This window comes from Pseudoliparis swirei, chromosome 7, assembly GCF_029220125.1.
Source record: "Pseudoliparis swirei isolate HS2019 ecotype Mariana Trench chromosome 7, NWPU_hadal_v1, whole genome shotgun sequence".
Classification (NCBI taxonomy): Eukaryota; Metazoa; Chordata; class Actinopteri; order Perciformes; family Liparidae; genus Pseudoliparis; species Pseudoliparis swirei.
Genome location: NC_079394.1, coordinates 3,093,682 through 3,112,938, shown reverse-complemented (window position 1 = coordinate 3,112,938; position 19,257 = coordinate 3,093,682). Strand labels below are relative to the sequence as shown.

At 42.1% G+C, this 19,257-nt stretch overlaps 1 protein-coding gene across 1 annotated transcript in view; it reads left to right on the top strand.

The window, feature by feature from the left end:
- Window positions 1-19,257, top strand: part of LOC130197301 (uncharacterized) — a 238,870-nt gene that overhangs the window by 19,785 nt on the left and 199,828 nt on the right. Inside the window, exons 2-3 of the mRNA XM_056419900.1 lie at window positions 15,523-15,647; window positions 17,149-17,292. The gene's annotated coding sequence lies outside the window, so the exon portion shown is untranslated. The remainder of the gene's footprint in view (window positions 1-15,522; window positions 15,648-17,148; window positions 17,293-19,257) is intronic.

Sequence of the window (19,257 nt, the reverse complement as noted above, 5' to 3'; positions counted from 1 at the left end):
GAGGAAATGCAAGTCTTGTGTGTGATGACATTCTAGAAACTATAAATAGGGTATATCATACTTTATGCAGGACAATGCTTTGCAATGTCTACCTCCTTCTGCCTGACAGATCGTGGAGGTCTCCATCGTGGAATATGCCGACTACCAACTCTTCATCCACTCTGTCATATTCATTGTGTTGTTCCTGTGTTTTAATTAGTGTGTAATGATTCCTTCTGGTCACATGACATCTGTTACACCTGTCCATCCTGGAGAGGGATCCTCCTCTGTTCTCTCCTCAAGGGTTCTTCACTTTTTTCCCCTGAAGGGTTGTTTGGGAGTTGAACTGATGTGAGGTCAAAGGTCAGGGATGTCTATATGTACAGATTGTAAAGCCCTCTGAGACTAATTTGTAATTTGTGAAAAAGGGCTATACAAATAAACTGAATTGAAACTGAATTGAATGTTAGCTAAGTTTAGTTCTTGCTTGGCTAGATGCATGCGTACACTTTCTAACAAACACGTTTGCTGTAGTCTTGGCCACGGTCTGCCTGAGCCTTTAATGAGGGCCTTTTTGTCACGATGGATCTGCATCTGATCCTCGGTAAGAAATGAAGTTCCTGCAGTCAGCAGTCAGCGCTTCCCTACACAGTAGCTTGCTGCTGCAGAAATCCACAAGCCAAGAGATTTTTTTGTAACAACGTCGCCATATTTGAGGCTTCTGTCACATTCCATGTTCCGACTGGCCTCTGCCTTGGCCACATGATTTGCAACACTGCTAACTCCTGTTGCCAAGAACTCTCTTCCTCTGACTTCTGACATCAACCATCTTTAAACACTTTGCATTGCGCTGCAGTCTCTCAAATTTATCTTTTTTTACTGTCTGTCTTCTCTCTCACATTCACTTTTTTTGCGCTCTTTGATTTGCTTTTCCCCTTTCTGTTCCTCCTCAGCGATCTGGTTCACAGCTGAATCTGATTCAGCCACGAAATGGATCAGATGATTTCAGCTGGAAAAACTGCATTCATTTTGTTTTGAAGCCCGCTGGTGTCCAGTTGTCTCATTCACAGGAATACCCGTAGAACAGAAAGACGATGATCGTTGTTTATGGTGCGGCAATTCATTCATAACATATCAGATATTACAGTGATTGGGTGTCACCCTGAAAATAATGATTTATCTCATGAAAACGGTATTAAAAATAGAAAAAGTATGTATTATATATTTATAAATATGTATGTATATATGTATATTTATATATTCATATATTTATAAATATATTTATTTATATATATTTATATTTATATATATATTTACTTATATATATACTTATTTATATTATATATATATATATATAATTCTCTCATAAAACCCTTGTTTTTTTTTCTTTTTACTGTGAACAACTGCAAGATTCACATCATTTAAGATAATGTTTCTTTGTGAAATAAGACAACTGTAAGTCACATACATGCCACCGATAGCTCTATTATGCTAACACGTGTTGTACATGATGAGGGTAGTTCATACCATGTTTTGCAGAGTGTTGGACAGGGCCGAGATGAATACAGGGTGTAACCCTTTGTGGGTCCCTGGAGGTTCCAGGGTGATCCGGAATGGGCGATGGGCGTTTCTCTCCGTTCACACTTGATCTCTGCCCAGCCATGCTGAACCCTCAGCCTCCGTCTCTTCTCAGGGCCATCATCTCCTCTTCTCTCCATGCAGCAGAGTAATAGAGTGGGGAACATTAGGGTCACAGTGGCTAATACAGGGCTAATGTGGATCAAACAGACGCCCGGCCCACCTCGATCCAAAGCATGGAAGTAAATGGAAGACTCTTATATGCAGAGTGTCCAAGCACCAATGGTTTTACTGCTGTCGGAGCTGCTCATGACATTTCATAATTTAGCTGTTCGCTGCTAGTATACAAACATTTTAGTTATTTTATCTTATTATTAATCTTGTTTTTAAATCCAAAATTCACTATTTAAGTAATAGTATCAGCATCCATTGTCTTCTCGATGGTTTATATTATTCTAACTCCGTTATTGTATTATTCTTTAAAATGAGATGTTTGAACCTCATCCTAAGTACATATTCTTTACTTTTTAAAACACCTTCCCAACTTGTTCGAACCTGTCTGTGTATCTTCCTCATCATTAACGATAGGAGGAAGGCCATTATTCCAGATAGAGGTGTTAGCCGCGCCGGGCCGACCTCTATTGATCGGCTGTGAGAAGACGCTGAGCGGGGGAGAAGGACTATTTGCTTTGAAGTTCAATGGCTCTCCACTGCTGTTAGTGTTGCAGCCACAGGAGCAATCGATATCCGGACAGGGACCCGTGTCACGAGACACGCTCCCCATTTAGAAACATCATAATACTGCGCTGATGCCGTTACCCCACGGCCAAAAGCAACTGTTTAGATTTTTCTTTCTTTTTTCTTTACCCCCTCCCTTGTGTCCCGGTTGTCATGTTCCCCCATTGCACCTTACAAACTGCTTTCTTATTTTATCCTGTAGGCTGGGTTTTAGCATGGCAGGCTGGAATCAGTGTGCATTGTAATTATAGATGATACACATGGCTGGAAGGGAGAGATACAGAGAATACACAGAGCAGAATAAAAGGCAAACAGTCATTTGCAGCAAAGGTAGGTGTCACAAGGTAACTGATTATGTAAAGAACACAGTGAAGGTGTTCAGTGGTGTGTGTGTGTGTGTGTGTGTGCGCTCGCGTTTTCCGCACATCTCTTTTTTTGCCTATGAAATAATAAATATATAATACAACGGGCTGACTGCATTTCTTGGCTGTGGTTCAAGTGCTAAGGGGAAAGAAAGATAAAGGGCACGATTGTTTCTAGTTCAAGGTGTGTAATGCACAGAGGCGTACATACATAATGGGGTATTGTCAGGGGGTTTGTGTGAGGATATTAATGCGCTGGCTTGTCCATGCTATTTGGTGCAGTGTCGATCCCCGAAGGGAACAGCGAGGCTGCTCTAACTACTCTGCCCCCTCCACACCCTCTTCCCCCAAGGCCCCGACTAGAGGTCACCCTGTTAAGCACAAGAGGCGGGGCCTATTTTCGCCACGATGCTTCCAAATGCACCCCACTCCCTCCTCTCTTCGCCTTTCCTTCGTCGGTAACCATCGACGCCTCGTCTCCTCATTGTGTTCGCCCTCTTTTTCAAACCCGCTCGGTATCTCTGCTCATCCTTCTCTGCCCGTATGCATATGCAGAGCTGCGCTATGGCTGTGCATACATTTGCATCAGTGCCCCATTTTGCCGCCAACCACCCCCACCCCACCCCCCACCTCCTTCTACCAACACTCCTCGCTCTGCCAACACTCCTCCCAATAGCCTCCCAATGAACCTGTTTATGTTTGAACATTCCCACTGGCTTTTGAACTCATCACATCGATTTCTTTTACGGCGAGAGGTTGCGAGGCAGTTTGTTAAAGGGGTGGAAATCGACCATCTAAATATTTGACTAAGAGGTCACTGAGATCGCGGCGGGCCCCGGCGAGAAATAAAGACGAAGATGCGAGCGAAGGGGGAAGAGGCTGGGAGACCCAGCCAGAGGAGTGCCGCAGCAGGATGCAGAGAGACTGCAGTGCTGAACGGAGGCTGTGTTTTACTCAGCTTCCACAAGAGGGTGCTGCTGGACAATCCATCTCGGATCTTTAAAAGGAAGAGAGAAAGAACTCCCAAAACACCAAATACATGTATGTGTATTCACATTTAAACAACCTCCACTCGTACTCGATCTTAGTTATGTACTTCTTCTTAAGTTGCAGTCCTGAAAACCAAATGGATTTTTCTTGCACTTCTCTAAGTACTGCCATTGTGCACGTGTGACAGTAATTACATGCTAAGCCGTCAGTGACATCACGCAAAATTGACTTCACTCTTCCCTTGTATTGTCAATCCATCGTTTTGCCTGAACAAAAATGTGTTCCAGAGATAAATCTAAATAGAGAGGGGTCTTGACCGACACAAGGAAGGAATGTGAAATAATGAATCTAATTGAATGTCTATTAAAATGATGATTTCTGCCTGATTGGGAAAGTGAGTGGCAGTGTCCAGAGTATTACCTGCCACAGTGTTCCTCACTTCACCAAAGACAAGACTCTCTCTCTCTCTCTCTGTCACTATGCCACCGCTCTCCTTCTGTCTTCTCCTGCACAACATTTTAGACGTGATTCACACAGTTTTTCATTCTAAATTGCAGCATTATGATATACACGTGATAACATGTGCACGGCAATCCCCTCCCATTATGCCCACCATGACAATGATATTCACTGTAATACAAGTGTGTGTCCTCAGTTAATTGCTGAGCACAAATTATGTATTTTACTATACCATCACCAGCATATGTTCCTTGTCAAGACAATGGCTTCTAGGTTTTGAAACAACTACATAAAATAAAAGGGATTTGCATCAGGAACATTAAAGCGACGCTCGTCTTCACAATAGCTCGGCTCTACATAATCCACTTGTTATTGGGAGTTGTTTAAATAATGGTAATTACTGATCTCTTTACATTGCTTTCTCCCCCATTAACAAGCTGTGTATCTCCCCCTCTCTTCCTCACGGTCTCTTTTCTTGCACAACAGTTGTACGCTGCCGTGGTGTCTGTTGTCATGGTGTTCAGAGCCCACGCCAGATGCCATAGTTAACTTTGAGAGGGAGAGAATCGTGCTTCAGGCTATTTTGTTGTCAGTGATTTAAATGAAAGACAGAGATGTTAAAATGTTAGACTTGCCCCACAAAGCGTCCTCCCTTTTTCTGGCTTTTTTTATTTTTTGAGAGAGAGCGTTTACCTTGAGGGTACGCAGCCTTTTGCTCTGTTAAATACAAGAGACTCGCACCGATTTGTTTTAAATCAGCATGAACAAGTAGTTATCAGAGAAGAAATGAAAGTGTATTTGTGTTATTTCAATGTAATTCGAAATATAAAATCAAAAGTATATTAGTCAGGCGTGACGATAGATTCCTGCATGTGAAAGCGCAGAGCAAATTGTGAGATTATGGCATATTTGGAATTATCAATCTGAAAAGTTCAACCAATATCTGCTTTTGACGAAAGTCTAAGCACTCAGAATGCTCTTCTGTTTTTGCACACATTGTCTTTTCCTCACTTTTCCTCTGACTACAGTACAAATGACTTGGTTGTCATTATTATTTGTTACAGTAAATGCTTAATATATATATATATATTAAGCATTTATTAAGCAATATATATATATATATTTTTTTAAATTCTGGTTTAAAATAATTTTGTGAATTAAAAGTTCACAGTAATTATAAATAAAAGCATGCATATACTGTATACAGTGTGTGTGTGTATATTATATGAATTTATGTATTACATACACTATAAATATACATATTAGAAATTTGCTGAAACTGGACACCTTAATTGTAGCTTTGTAATGCTTAAACTTGCTCCATATTGCTGTGTCCGCACATTAAACCATTACAATTTTCTTCAATATATTTTAAAATCTAACTGCATATGATACAACACTGGATGTTATTTTCCCATTTTGTAATCATCCAAAATGTATTACTATTTATATATTAATTATTATTAATGAAAACAATATTTTCAGTATAGTTATAGGTAAGTCAAATTAATTAGTTATATGTAATATTTATTTTATGAATATGTAGATGTTGTCGATAATGTACAGAGTGGAGCTACTGTGAATGAATTAGACTAACATTTTATATTTAGGCAATAATTCATCAACTAACTTTTATTGGTCTAATTTATGGGAAAGCAATTTTCACGACCGGCACTGTGGTAAACATCGTTAATCAAAATACATTATTATAATGAAGCTGTTTTAAAATGTTTATTAAAGGAAATAAAAAAGGAGTTACCCTTGCTTTGTGCATCTTTCCATTGTCGTGATAATTAATAGCTAAAGTGAACGTTTTCTTTGCCAATGCAGAGGACAGAGTGCCAGTTCTTCAACAGTTGGACGATAAATTTAACAATAGGTAGGCGTCACCTTAAGTGATGAACACTGTGTAATATTACCGGAGTAGTCCCGAGCAAATGCACCCCACTGCCTCACAACACGCTGGAGACCACAGCCAATTAAATCCATCGATGTAAATGTTGATCTAGTTGGCTGATGCTCATTGGACGGTGGGTGGCCTCTGGATTTTTACACGTAGCATTTGATAGCGTAGTGAGGGAGGGAGGGAGTGTGCGTGTTGCTCCAGGTTGAAATTAGGATTCTGAAATGTTTCGGTGGGTAGAGTAAGTCATCTTGGTGTCCTCGGCCTCCCGGTTGGCTGCAACTGTTTTTTTTCTCAGTGAAAACTAAATAATTTGAACGTGTTGAAGTTGAATGGCACCGGAAAAAAAGGTTTTAGAGCGGCGTTGTCTTTGTGACTGTTGCTTACAGTATCCATCCGGATCCGTAGGCCAGTAATTTAGTTGACCTCGTGAAACACTTACGTGACTTTGTACCAAGACCTACGTCACAAAGTGAAGTGTTAACCCCCACCCGGTGCAATTTGTGTCATTTGGTGATAGCCTTCTCTCTCTCTCTGTCTCTCTCTCTCTCTCCTGTGGCAGCGATGAGGAATCACCTACCACCACCACACCCTTGAGTGCCATTTGCTAATGAAGGCCAAAGTGTTAGATGATAAATATGGTTGAAGAGAAATGGCACATGTAAGTGATCTCATTTAGGAGCATTACATTTGAATTTATTGGGGTACTTAGAGGGGACAGAGGGGCCATGACTCTAAGGGAGAGGGGACGGGTGCAGATGACTGACTTATAATAGACAGTGGAGTAAAGCTGAGCAAACTTAGCAACCAAAGATAAAAAACTACAACCAGAGAAGGATGCACGTTCAGTTCTTTCATGTGCTATTCTGTATATGCTCACATATAGGGGAGTGTATGTTCTGCATTTCTGTGCACATATGTTTAAGTATTAGAAGTATGTGGTTGGCCTTTAGGAGATAAATAGTCTTTATTGATCCTTTTTGTTATCACTAGATTCATCTGGGCTCTGTTGCCGTCGTATTGTAATGTTAGCCATGTGTTTGTATATTGAATTATTACATTCCTGTAAATAGGCGGCACAATATTAAGAACACAGAGAACAAGGCATTAAAATATAGCACCGCCGTACATTTTTATTATAAACATTAATATGATGGACCACGCCTGTCTACTTTTCAAAGTCATGTTTGATGTACTGAATATTTTTAACACATTTAATTAATCACGACCATCATAAAACACGGTTTGGGTGTGAAATGAGTAAAACACGAGACCGACAAACGAATCCAAACATGTTTATTCAGCGGGCGTTGCTTTGTGTCGCTCTCCTCGCTCTGCGCACGCTCCTCCCACCAGAGACACGGAGCTTCGCAGGAGTGAGTTGCCGGCTCGGTTCACGGCACATTTCCCGTTTGGTTTTGTGACAGTAACTACACCCATAGCGTGCAGTCAACTATTCAGGAGAGTCCGAAGGTATCTATACACATTGGCAGAGTGGGACACACTGAATAAAAGACCTGCAGTAGCTCCAACGGGTTGACACAATTTAGATTGCAGAAGAATATATTCAATCCATTTCTTGGCCTGGATGCATTTAGTAAATACAGTGCCTGGTTGGTGAGAGGGATGTTGACAGAAAATCAAAAGCAATGTAGCAGCGGCGTCCTATAATGGAGACTTAGCTCTACTTTACACTCCTCTTACAAAGATCTACGATTAGAAAACAATCAATCCCTTCACTATAATAAGAGTAACGGCTTTTCGTCATTCTCGCATAGCAATGATTGTGTTTACACCCGACGCGAAAAGCATTCAGGCCACAAGTGTGAATGCAAAAAAAGAATATAGCAGGGTTTTTATTTGTGAGAATCCCTCTCTCTTTGTATATATATATATATTTTCCATTTATTTTCTCTGTTGAATATGTTTTGCTGTCGTCAGATATGATTACGGACTGAGAATATCCTCACGGCGTTTTGCCGGCTCGCTATAAAGGTGACGCAGCACGGCGCAGAGCAGTGGGGGGGCGTTTCTCATGTAAGGCGAAGGAGGAAATGTGGAAATCTTTCTAAACATATCCTGTATGAGCGTGGTGCTGGACCGTCATGCGTGGTCCCTTTTGCCTCCATCTATTCTTGAAAGTTGCTGTTAGCAATACTCCTGATATTCAGTGAACTGTTTGGGTGTTGTATGGTATCTGTTACCTGACACTACACAGAAACATCTGGAGTCTCTGTTGAACCAGGTGTTGATATCACAAATAAGCTTCCTGAGTAAATGAATCATTTTTCGACTCACTGCAGACCAGTGATCCGGAGGAAATGTTTCTTAAGGCCTAATAACACATTTAGAAGGGACATTGTTTGCCTCTTTCCACGAGAGCCTGCCTGTGGCACGGCCTCGATGAGGCAGCGGTGCGTCTCTTCTCGCAAATGACCGTTAAACCTTCTTTTCCGCACCCTGACGCCTCGCCTGTTATTACCGCCATTGTCTCTCTTTCTGCTGTCTGCATGTGTGAGGCCGGTACCTTTAATATGCGGAGAGCTTTTCCATCGGCTTTCCTACGGGCACACCGGTCTGTGTTTACTCCTCAGTCAGAATGCCTCCTTTCCACAAGTTTGACATGCCTTTTTGTTGCCATGGTAAGCCCTCTCTTAAAATATATATATTTCCGCTTTTGGCCTGGATGTTTTTTTATCTCAATGGTTTAGAGCCTGTTGCCCCCAGGGCCAGATTTAAATGTGTGTGGGTCTTCAAGGATGTCTCTGCAGAAAAGCCGTTTGGATCGCAGCCTCGCCGCCATACAAGTGCGACCGAATTGTGTAATTTCAGGTTTTTGATCCATCATTGGAACCAAAGGAAAGTCCAAACGAGAAGCAAAAAAAAAAACACAAAACAAAAGCTAATGAAAATGGACCAGATTGGATTATGTCAGACTTGGCATGTGCGTCGTTATGAGGGAAGTCTTCGTTCTGTCTTATCACACTCTGCCTTACAGCTAAATGATTATTATTATTTTTTTTAAACCCCAAAAACAGGCAAAGCACAGCTCGGCGTCTTGGAAAACAACAGCCAGATCCTAACTGTGTATACTGGCTTCAAGTGGTGTGGGCTCCACGCAATCTTTTGTCGCAAAACAGGAAGTGAAGGGGAAAAACATACACTGTGCAGTCGCACTAACTTCAGGCACATTGACCACATATTTTTGCCGTTATCGATGGAGAAATCTCATCAACACGTGAGATTATAACAGTTTTCTGTTTGTCACATGTTGTCACACACCTGGATCGCTGCTTGAGTATCTACTTGTGTTTAGAGAGCCACTCCAGGAGGTTGATTATATAATAAGGTAATATGTACAGTAAACACATAATATTTAAATATATTGTCATTTTATAATCAAGCATTTTGTTTATTTTCTTTCTCTCATTTCAGCATCACTTTTAATTAGTGCAACTCCACCTCCATGTCTCAGAGAGCCGGGAGGCTTCCTATGTGCAACGTTCAACAGATAATCAAGACTGATTAAGCACTCAAAATAGACTAATTGCATTAGATATCAGAAGCACACTACAACCACCTTAACTGCAAACACACATGCATCTCTCAGAAGAAATGCAGTCAGCATATCAGAAGAGAAAGTATTAACATCTCCAGTGGCTAGAGAGAGGCTTATGTTGCTCTCCTGAAGGTTTCTTCCCTATTTTTTACAAATGAAGGGTTGTTTGGGAGTTTTTCCTGATCCGATGTGAGGTTTTGGGACAGGGATGTCTGTGTACAGATTGTAAAGCACTGAGACAAATTTCTAATTTGTGAAAATGGGCAATACAAATCAACTGAATTGAATTATAATTGTACACTTAAAATACTAAACTCAAACCTAAGGCCATGACATCTTCATTAGCGAACGTGCAAACTAAAGTTGTTATTTGAGTAAAAGACTGGCGTTATTTCTATCTTTGAAGGATTTAAGTCATAGCATATAATCAATAAATGTAATATATCTTTAATCCAAGACCAACCCGACTTGCTTGTGTCCAGTATTAGGCACGTGTGTTAGTGAACACGTCCTGTTCACTCTGCCATGTCTGAACTCTGGATCACTGTGAAGCCCTTAAGTGTGATGTGACATGTCCTGAAGTCCCTGTTTCGCACCTCTCTCTGTGTGTTCAGGGTGTGAACTGATACCGAGTGGTGGCGAGAGAGAGATAGCTGAGGTCTACATAAACGAAGAGGCTGCGGGGACTAGACCTGAGGAAGCAGGAGGAGGCACACCGTGGAGAAAGAAACGAAAATGTTAGGAAAGAAAGAAAGAAAGAGCGAGAAAGAGAGATGGGGCTTTAATGGGAGGTTGTCAATTATATCCAATTTAGCTCAGGAGGAAGCTATTTTCTTGGAATTAGATGGCTGGATCAATGCAGCTTCCCAGACATTTATTACTGCGAGGCGACATCAGCTGTTGCTGTGTTCATCACCAGGCAGAGAATAACCCTAAAACCAAACCAAACAATCGTTTTAAAGGGCAGAACCTTATTACTACTCGTCAGTTAATTATGCATTTAAAGTGGGGGGCAAGAGTTCAGCAGTGAAACACTGTGATTGAGTCCTTTGAACTCGACCAGGAAAGAAATCAGTTCTCTTAATCCCGGCTCCAGCGTGATCCTCATCGCTGGAGGACACAGCCCTCTGTGTCCATCATCTCCAGGTCAGCCAACAGCTGCACTATTACTAAAGCCGTACCCCCGTGATCTGATCCTCACAACCACGAGCCAAAATAAATAGATAAACATGTCGAAGATATGGCGCTGAAGAAAAGGGGAAGGTGTGAATGAGTCGTTCGCTAAAGGTTCATCTGATGTGGCCCTCCAGAACTCTTCCGGCTGGTCTCGATGGCCTACGGTGGGATGAGCCGTGTGATACAGGGTCTTATAATCATACGACAAGTCATGCTTCCCCCATTAGCACAGGTCGTGCTCTCGGCTTCAAGTAGTTCACACTTTTTATCATCTTACCCACAGTGACTACCATGGAAAGGCCGGGCTGAAAAGTGAAATGCTATTCTTCATGTTTCCTATGCATGGGAAAAATTATGAATAGTGTAGCATAATATGTGGTGTAAGCATATTTAAAGGAGTGCTGTGGATCTCAAGGGTTTAACCCTCCTGTTACCTTCAAATGTACTAACATATTTTACCACAGGGGTCAATTTGACCTCGGCAATTAAAACCTAGAGAAAATTATTAGAATTAATATTGTTTCCCAAGTTTAAGTGTGAGGTACTTTATGTTTGTTTGTTGACTACCTAAACAGCCTTTTAAATAAATAAAAAAGTTGATGTTTCTTGTATGTTTTACACAGTGGAAAACAGCCTGGGGTCAAATTGTACAGGACATTGAAAACATATCATCATGTGCATTTTATGTTTTCCCAGTTGTCCCCAATAAATAAGGAAAAGTGATGAAATATGAATTTTAAAAAATATTAATCATTTTTTTAGAGACGTTAAACATTGAATGGGGTCAAATTGACCCCAAAGGTAACAGGAGGGTTACGGACATATTCCACTGAGAACATCCACGTCAACCTCTGGAATATAGCGGGTCGTGCCGAGATCCATATCAGAGTTCCCCAGACTCGTACACCGTGGAGATCAAGGGCCCAACGCGCCTCGGTTTTTTATCCGGGAAAAATCTATCGCCACAATTTCTCAACTTGATTGGTTAACACTTGGACTCACAAAATGGAACCCGTCATAATTTAGAAGCTGCACTAAATGTTTAAAAGTCAAGTGAAGGAAGGAGGCGGTCGGACCTCAAGTTATGTCCTCCAAGGGAACTTTACAAAGATCCTCTCACAGATTTATAGCCACTTACCTTGGAGCCCGAGTCGATATTCATAAACGTGGCTTCAAACAAAGCCCCCCATCCACTAACCCTGCTTGTAAATAAATACAGATATGCCTATTTTACAGACAGCAGCAATCTAAAATATTACCACCAGCATAATTTTACCACACACATTAATATTTTACAGCACATTGTATTTTACTGCATTGAATCTTAAACTTTCATGGCAGGCCCCAAGGATTTTATTCTTTAGGAGTCTGTATCATGATTAGCCAAGATGTATAACAGGTACAGCAGAATCTTGCTTTTACACTCATTTTATCGATAATATTTTCATGAATCAATAGAGTAAACAATGTTATCCCTTTCTGTATGAGCAGTTTTTATACGAAGACCTTCTTAAGACTTAAACTTATTTGAGAGTTGTATTATGTTGGCCGTCTTCTGCCCTTGGCAAGTGTTACGGCCTCTCGGTCGTCTGGGGGCGCACAGGCCCTAACATACAAATAATAAGGGATACAGCTAAGGGGGGAACAAAGGAGGCGAACAATAAAGGGAAATATGTAAGCAAAATAAGGAATATTTATTTAGCAGAGATGAGGCTTAACAAAAGGTAGACTTAAATAGAAAGAAAAAAGGCGTCATGGTCTCCAAGGCCAACACAACAAAACAAAACCCCAATACTAACTAGAAAACAAAAGATTCCACTGACCTACCAGAGAAGAAAGGAAAGACAACACTGAGCTCCCTGACTGACCACAACACAGGAGAAAAAGACACAACAAACATGGCGGAGAACCCCGACACAGCTTGACCCCAAAACAAACAAATGGTGGCCGACACTGAGGCACCATGCCACAGGATGGTCAACGCTCAGGTGAAGAGAGAGAGTGAGAGAGAGAGACACTTGCTTTCAGGGTGTATACGTGTATGGAGGACTTTAAATGACTTAAGCATAAATAAATAAATAAATGCATGAATAAATACAAGAATAAATAAATGCTTAAATAAATAAACACATGCTTAAATAAATGTATAAATAAATACAGGAATAATTAAATAAATGCTTAAATAAATGTATAAATAAATAAATGCTTCAGTCATTTTAAGTCCTCCATATATATGTCCCGCCCACTGATTAGGAGATGCCTCTCAGGTGGTGTTGCTCCAGGTGTGCCAGACCTGAAAGACATAGCTCCACCCTCTTCCTGGAAGAGGGCCGTCTCAGTCACGGGACGAAACAGGAAGTAAAACAAAATGATTGAAACGTGTCAGTAACTAGTCCTGTGTTTTATTAGGACATGACAATCCTTTGTTTTGTGTAGAGGTCATTACATTTAACACCCATAGGCAGATTTATATATGACTTCTATCATAGTAAGACCCTATTTAATTCAGGTTAAAAGGTTTAGTTTATCATCTAAACAAGTAAAACCCAACCTGTACAGGGTCTGCCTCATTATGATGGGAATACGCGCCGAACATCTGCATATGTGTGTTTGCATCTGTGCTTGCTTAAATGCCTGTGCGGTGATTTAAGTGGTTTTAGTGTCAAAACAAGTCTAATGAGCTGGCACAATAATTATCAGCCATTTTGCTCTCACTTAGCTAATTGAGGCTTTATATTAGAGTTAATGCTTCTGCCTATGTACACTGTTTTACAGTTACTGAAATGTTTGGCCAGAAATAACGCTCTGTGTAATTTAGATTTTCAAATTGTACATGTCAGTGTTTTAATGTCTCCCTATTAACCATACTTATGAGGTTTGACAATCCTCCCCAGATGGAGGCCGTTGATCAACTCGTGTTTAGTGTATTTTTTTATTTTTTTGACATGCAAACAACTACGATATACAATAATATCAAAGTCAAAAAGGACAAGCAGTGGCCTCAGTTCTAACCTGGTGTGCTTTTGTTTTGCTGAATAGTTTTTTGGGGGGCATAAATAGAAATGTGTCATCACATTTTAAATTTTTTATAACCAGAACAATTAATGATACTAAAGAGCTCCTCTCTTTGTACATTCTCCCTGCACTAAATTGTCCGTCATGTCTCTGCCTCTCCTCCTGCTTTCACACTTTGCTCCATGTGTTTGAAGCACTTTGTGAAATTCCTGTCTTATCCAGGTGAGTACGAGTTGATCCCCAGACCCGTTGCTCATGTCAGGAATCTCCCCGGCTCTCGGCTTCTCCCGGGGCCCGGTTTCACACACCAAATTGATGTCTCTGGCTGGAAATGACACTTTCAGCAGGATTTGCCATTCTAAACCACCTCAAACCCATGTGATCTCACCCATTCACTCTCAGAGGGATTGCCTTGAAATGCACCACAGCTTCAAAAGCCAATGAGCATCGCATGCTCGAATGAAAAGCTGATACATTTCCTATCGGGGGGGGGGGGGGGGGGGGTTAAAAAAAGAGAAAGATATTCTAAAATGCTGGCAATGTAGAACTGAATATTTGTTTTGCTCTGAACAAAGACCAACAGTGTATAAGTAGGTATTGCCTTGGGAAATGCAACGGAGGGTAAAACAGAGTGAAACTAAGAGAAATCAATAACCACATGAATGTTCATGTGTAGCTGCTTGTCCACCATTTGCTGCATCTTGTTCATATCTGTAATTCCATGAATACACACACAGATGGTCTGATTCCATACCATTCATATCCTGCCATCTTTTTCCTCACACTCTATTTAAAGGAGGGCCACAGTGACCACGTTGCTGTCCTTAAGGACTCGTTATGATATAATTTGACGCTGTAGTACAAGGAAAGGGAAAAAGGTGTGACCAAGAATCCCTCCCGTGACTTATTTTCATCCCGAAGTCTTTTTGGGCCTGCACGTTTCTCCTAGGGGGCTCTACACACTGGCACAATGGATAAGGGCAAGGGTGTGAAAGGAGCACCTTAAGGCTCCTCATTCAACCCTCCCAATCTCTGCTGCACACACTCTTGAGCTGTGAAGGCCTTCTTTATTTGCCCTGCTAGCATGGGAGCCCTGTAATAGGCTCTAATTGATAGGGAGGTGTTGGGGTCTTTCTGTATGGGCGGATGGGATGAGAGTAAGAGAGAGAGAATTGCATGCGGGCATGTGGGGTGGAGCGGAGGAGGGAGAGGCTGTGCAGCGGTCTAGGCCCCGTCCGTAATGAGTCATTAATTTCCTGGCGGTTTTGTGGCGGTTGGCTCATTACTGGTCTGCAGAGGAGCAGGAACAAAGCTCTGGGTAGGTAGGAGGTGAGCTTAAATAGTTGGGGCTCAACACTCCCCAACAAAAGGAGGAAGAGAGCGTTGAATGGCACTTGGAACAGATGCAGTAAAAAGTGGCAGATGCAAATTGCGGGAGAGCAAGTCTTCCTTCAAGCACTCCTCTCTTTTTATTTTGTCAGACTGCAGCCTGAGAGTCTAATTAGTGAGTGAGGTGTTTCACTTCTGATGGGGCCGTGTCTCGTTATTGTCACAAAGGGGATTCGCAGCAATGGGAGGAAGCGCATATGCTCCACAGTTCCCAGTGGAAGCTGCTCACTGCAAAGTTGAATTGATTAGATTTTTTATTTTTATCCTATAGAAATTGAAAGTTGTGTAATATTTCTGCATGCTTTGAAATGATGGAGACTAGAATATGATGAAAACGGTATTTTAATGAAGTGTTTACGTTCTTCTCCCAACAGGCAAAATGACTACGGACAAATTGGCAGTGGTTCTAAAGAAAATGTGGTCATCCCTCGCTTTGTGGAGTTTGAGGACCGCGTGTCGAAGGTCACCTGTGGGGCGAACCACAATCTTGCACTGACGGGTACAATAATGCACTCTGATACACACCATCCAATCAACATGTTCACATAACATCGGATAATGACTCATTTCTTTAAAAAAATGCAGCCGTATCTAGTTGTCTACTTGGATACATACCACGTTACAATTCTTTCTCTTTTTCATTATCTTTAACGTACTGTTGTTGACCCTTCACCTATTACAGCAGACTTCTTATTCCGTAAAAGGCGCCAGCACAAATCAGCTGGACATTGTCTTTAAGAAATGAACCTGACGTCACTTCTCATGAGCTGTCACTGTGTGCTTCAAAGTTCACCTGCTTTACTCAATTTTATGCGGATATCAGAGCCCTCGAGCCCTCGATCGGCTCATCTCCTGAGAGAGAGACAAGCCGGGAGAGAGACAGAGTTAGCGGGAATATGGCCCTGGCTCCTGATCCATAACAGTCATTGCCTGTTACATACATTTCAGAATTCATTCAGGCTATGAAGATAATCGAGGTAGTCGACAGTTTCCCCTGCAGCTCAATGGATTTATGATAGCACTGTCAAGAAAATGAGGCGAAATGACACAGTAGCTGACTTTAGCTGCAAATAATGTGATAGGCCGTACAGTGGTGCAGCAGCAGCTGCTGTCATTGCAGGTAATAGGCTATAAAGAAGCCTGATAGCAATACCTGTCATTTCTTAATGGCTGACTTCACTGAAGAGCTTTTGTGGCCTTTAACATGAAGATAATGGAAGATACAACAAATTTTACAGCTTTTGCATTGCATCCATAATTTATCACCAGAGGCCCCATGCAGCAGCAGCAGCACAACAAGGACAACATGCTCCTAGGGGCGGGCTGGAGAAGGATGCAAGAGGAGCTCCAGGGGGTTAGAGGCCCCTGCTATACTTTAACCGAGGGAAAGCACAGAGGCCAAAACATCTTCTACCAGCTGGTGTCATATAGCGGCCATTTTACATGACAGTACCTTCATTTGTTTTGGACATGAGAGCTTAGCTATCTTAACCCTCCTGTTACCTTCAAATGTACTAACATCTTTTACCCTTATTGACCACAGCAATTGAAACCTCCAGAAAATGATTAGAATTAATATTGTTTCTCAAGTTTAAGTGTCAGGTACTTTGTTTGTTTGTTGACTACTTAAATAGCCCTTTAAATAAATAAAAAAGTTGATATTTCTTATGTTTTACACAGTGAAAAACAGCCTGGGGTCAAATTGATCGATACGTACAAGTTGTCTTCAGGACATTGAAAACATATCATGTGAATTTTATGTTTTCCCAGTTGTCCCCAATAAATTAGGAAAAGTCATGAAATATGAAGCAAAAAAAATGATGTCAATCATTTCATTTAGAGACGTTAAACATTGAATGGGGTCAAATTGACCCAAAAGGTAATAGGAGGGTTAAAGGTCACCTAGAAACAGTACTGTATGTATTAGTGAACAGAAATAATCTCCTAATCATGTGAATATGATTGTTCCCATATTGGAAACTTTGCTTCACGACACGCAGGCGCCGGCAGGTTGTTTCAGTGGGGCTGTGGGCGCGCATGTGGCAACACAAAGAGGAACATCCTTCTCCCAGAGGAAGTGACGCCCCCCAGCTCGCCGTTGAGAGACATTGCTGCAGGATGTTGGCATAGCCTGCTTCTGACAGGTGAGTCTCTGCTTGTATTGTCAACGCACCGGTCGAGCTCAGTGCAACACAGGCCTGTTCTGCATTCACTAAATCCATCAGTGCCTGCTGCCGTGTGTGTTTTTGCGCATGGACACAGATTACCGGACACGCTGACACGACCTCGACATCAATGCGCGTCCGTCCTCGGTGTGTGCCTCGGCCCTCACGCAGCCCTGCGAGCGTGTGCTTGGAGCTGCGGTGTCCGCCTATTCGCATAATTCATTAAGAGCTCTCCCAGGGCTAGTGCGGCTACATAAACACGGAGGTTGAGGCCACGGCTGCTCTTTCACCTCGATGCAGAGAACTTCAAAGTCACTTGTCCTCAGCCGGCAGATGAATGGTCCCTGTCGGCCTGGCTGATGTATTGGCCCCCAGTTGCTGTCTTCTTGCGTACGGCTGTGACATGGGGGCCCCATCCTGGAGCCAGTGCTTGGTCATTTGTAAATGTGAGCTGTATCTTCAAGAGACCTGGCTTTAATTCTGAAGGGAGGGACATTAATCCCTTTAATACAACACGTTGTTGAGTCGTTTTCTTGTGTTTCCAATGCCGTCTGTTATTAACCCCATTAAAAGTGTAATACAATTTAAGTAGAGTGCTAAAAGTGGATCATTTGTTGCTCCGTTCTGTTTGAATTAATTCTCAATTTATGATCTAAATGATTAAACGGTGGGATTCACAGCACTAAATGAGAGTCCTAAACCGCCCAGTATACATTTACACATATTAATACAAAACATTATTAGCACACATTCACACACATGTCCAAGCGTAGAGACACACACACACACACACACACACACACAAGCAGCTGTGTGTCGCATTTGCTCTTCTACGTCCGGTGATGTCCCCAGTTTGATCCCTAGCTCCATTCTGTCATGAGGGAACAGAAATATCCATCTCCAATCAGGCCGTAATGAATAGCCTGATGAGTGTTGGGCAGAGCTGAATTACCAGATAGATTTGAAGAGCGTGAGAGTGTGTGCACTGTATGTGTGGGCGGGGGGGGGGGGGGGGGAGGGGGAGAGAGTAAGAGGGTCAGTAGAACAGGACACATGTCAAAATTAATTCTCTGCAAGTTAAAAAAAGAAAAGGAAATTGACTAATTCTGTCATTTGAGCCTTATGGAATTGCCTTATCTATTGGTATGAGTTTTCATTTATTGGGGTCAAACTGCGGAGGGATGCACAAGAGAGAGAAAAGAGAGGTTATGGAGAGCAGGTCGGAGTGATGGAGGGTGAGATTTGAAAATTGGAAAGAAAAGGAGAGGAGGAACGGAAAAAAGTGTAGGAAAATGATGAAAGATAGAGCCAAAGGAGAGCAAGAGAGTCAGTGGTATGAGAGACAGCTTGCCTGGGCCGGAGCATATTGAGGGCAGCAGGTGGAAGAGTGGCACAGTTAATTAAAACGCCTGTCTTAATGTCTCAGCACGTCACTCCAGGGAGAGAGAGAGAGAGAGAGAGCAAAAGAAAGAGTTGCCTGGCTTCAGCTGGGCTGCACCCACCCAGTCTTCTAGACAGTGAACCATCCATCCAGCCCACCGGGCCACATGTCAGACGAGCCCTGACACCGTGCCCTTCACCCGAATCACCCTTTGCAGACGCACACACGTCCAAACCACACCTACCATTTCCTTTTCCCCCGGAATAGCCACCCTCTCTAATATGATGCAGACCTCTTAAAAAAAGACCCCTCTCTTTAAAAAAAGAAAGAACAAAAAGAAGAAAAACACACTTCTGATGTTACCGTTTTGCTCGGCAGCATCTGTAGCACGCCTCTGGCCTTCCAGCCTCGCAGCGTAATCTGTCTGCTTTTAATAATTCATAGAAAGCGCAGGCTGTGCACGATGTTCTGAATGCTGAGGGTAATGGGGATGTTGTGATATTTCTATCCCGGCCTGTCGGAAACAGCGAGCAGATCAAACCATTAAAGATCTGATAAGCAGT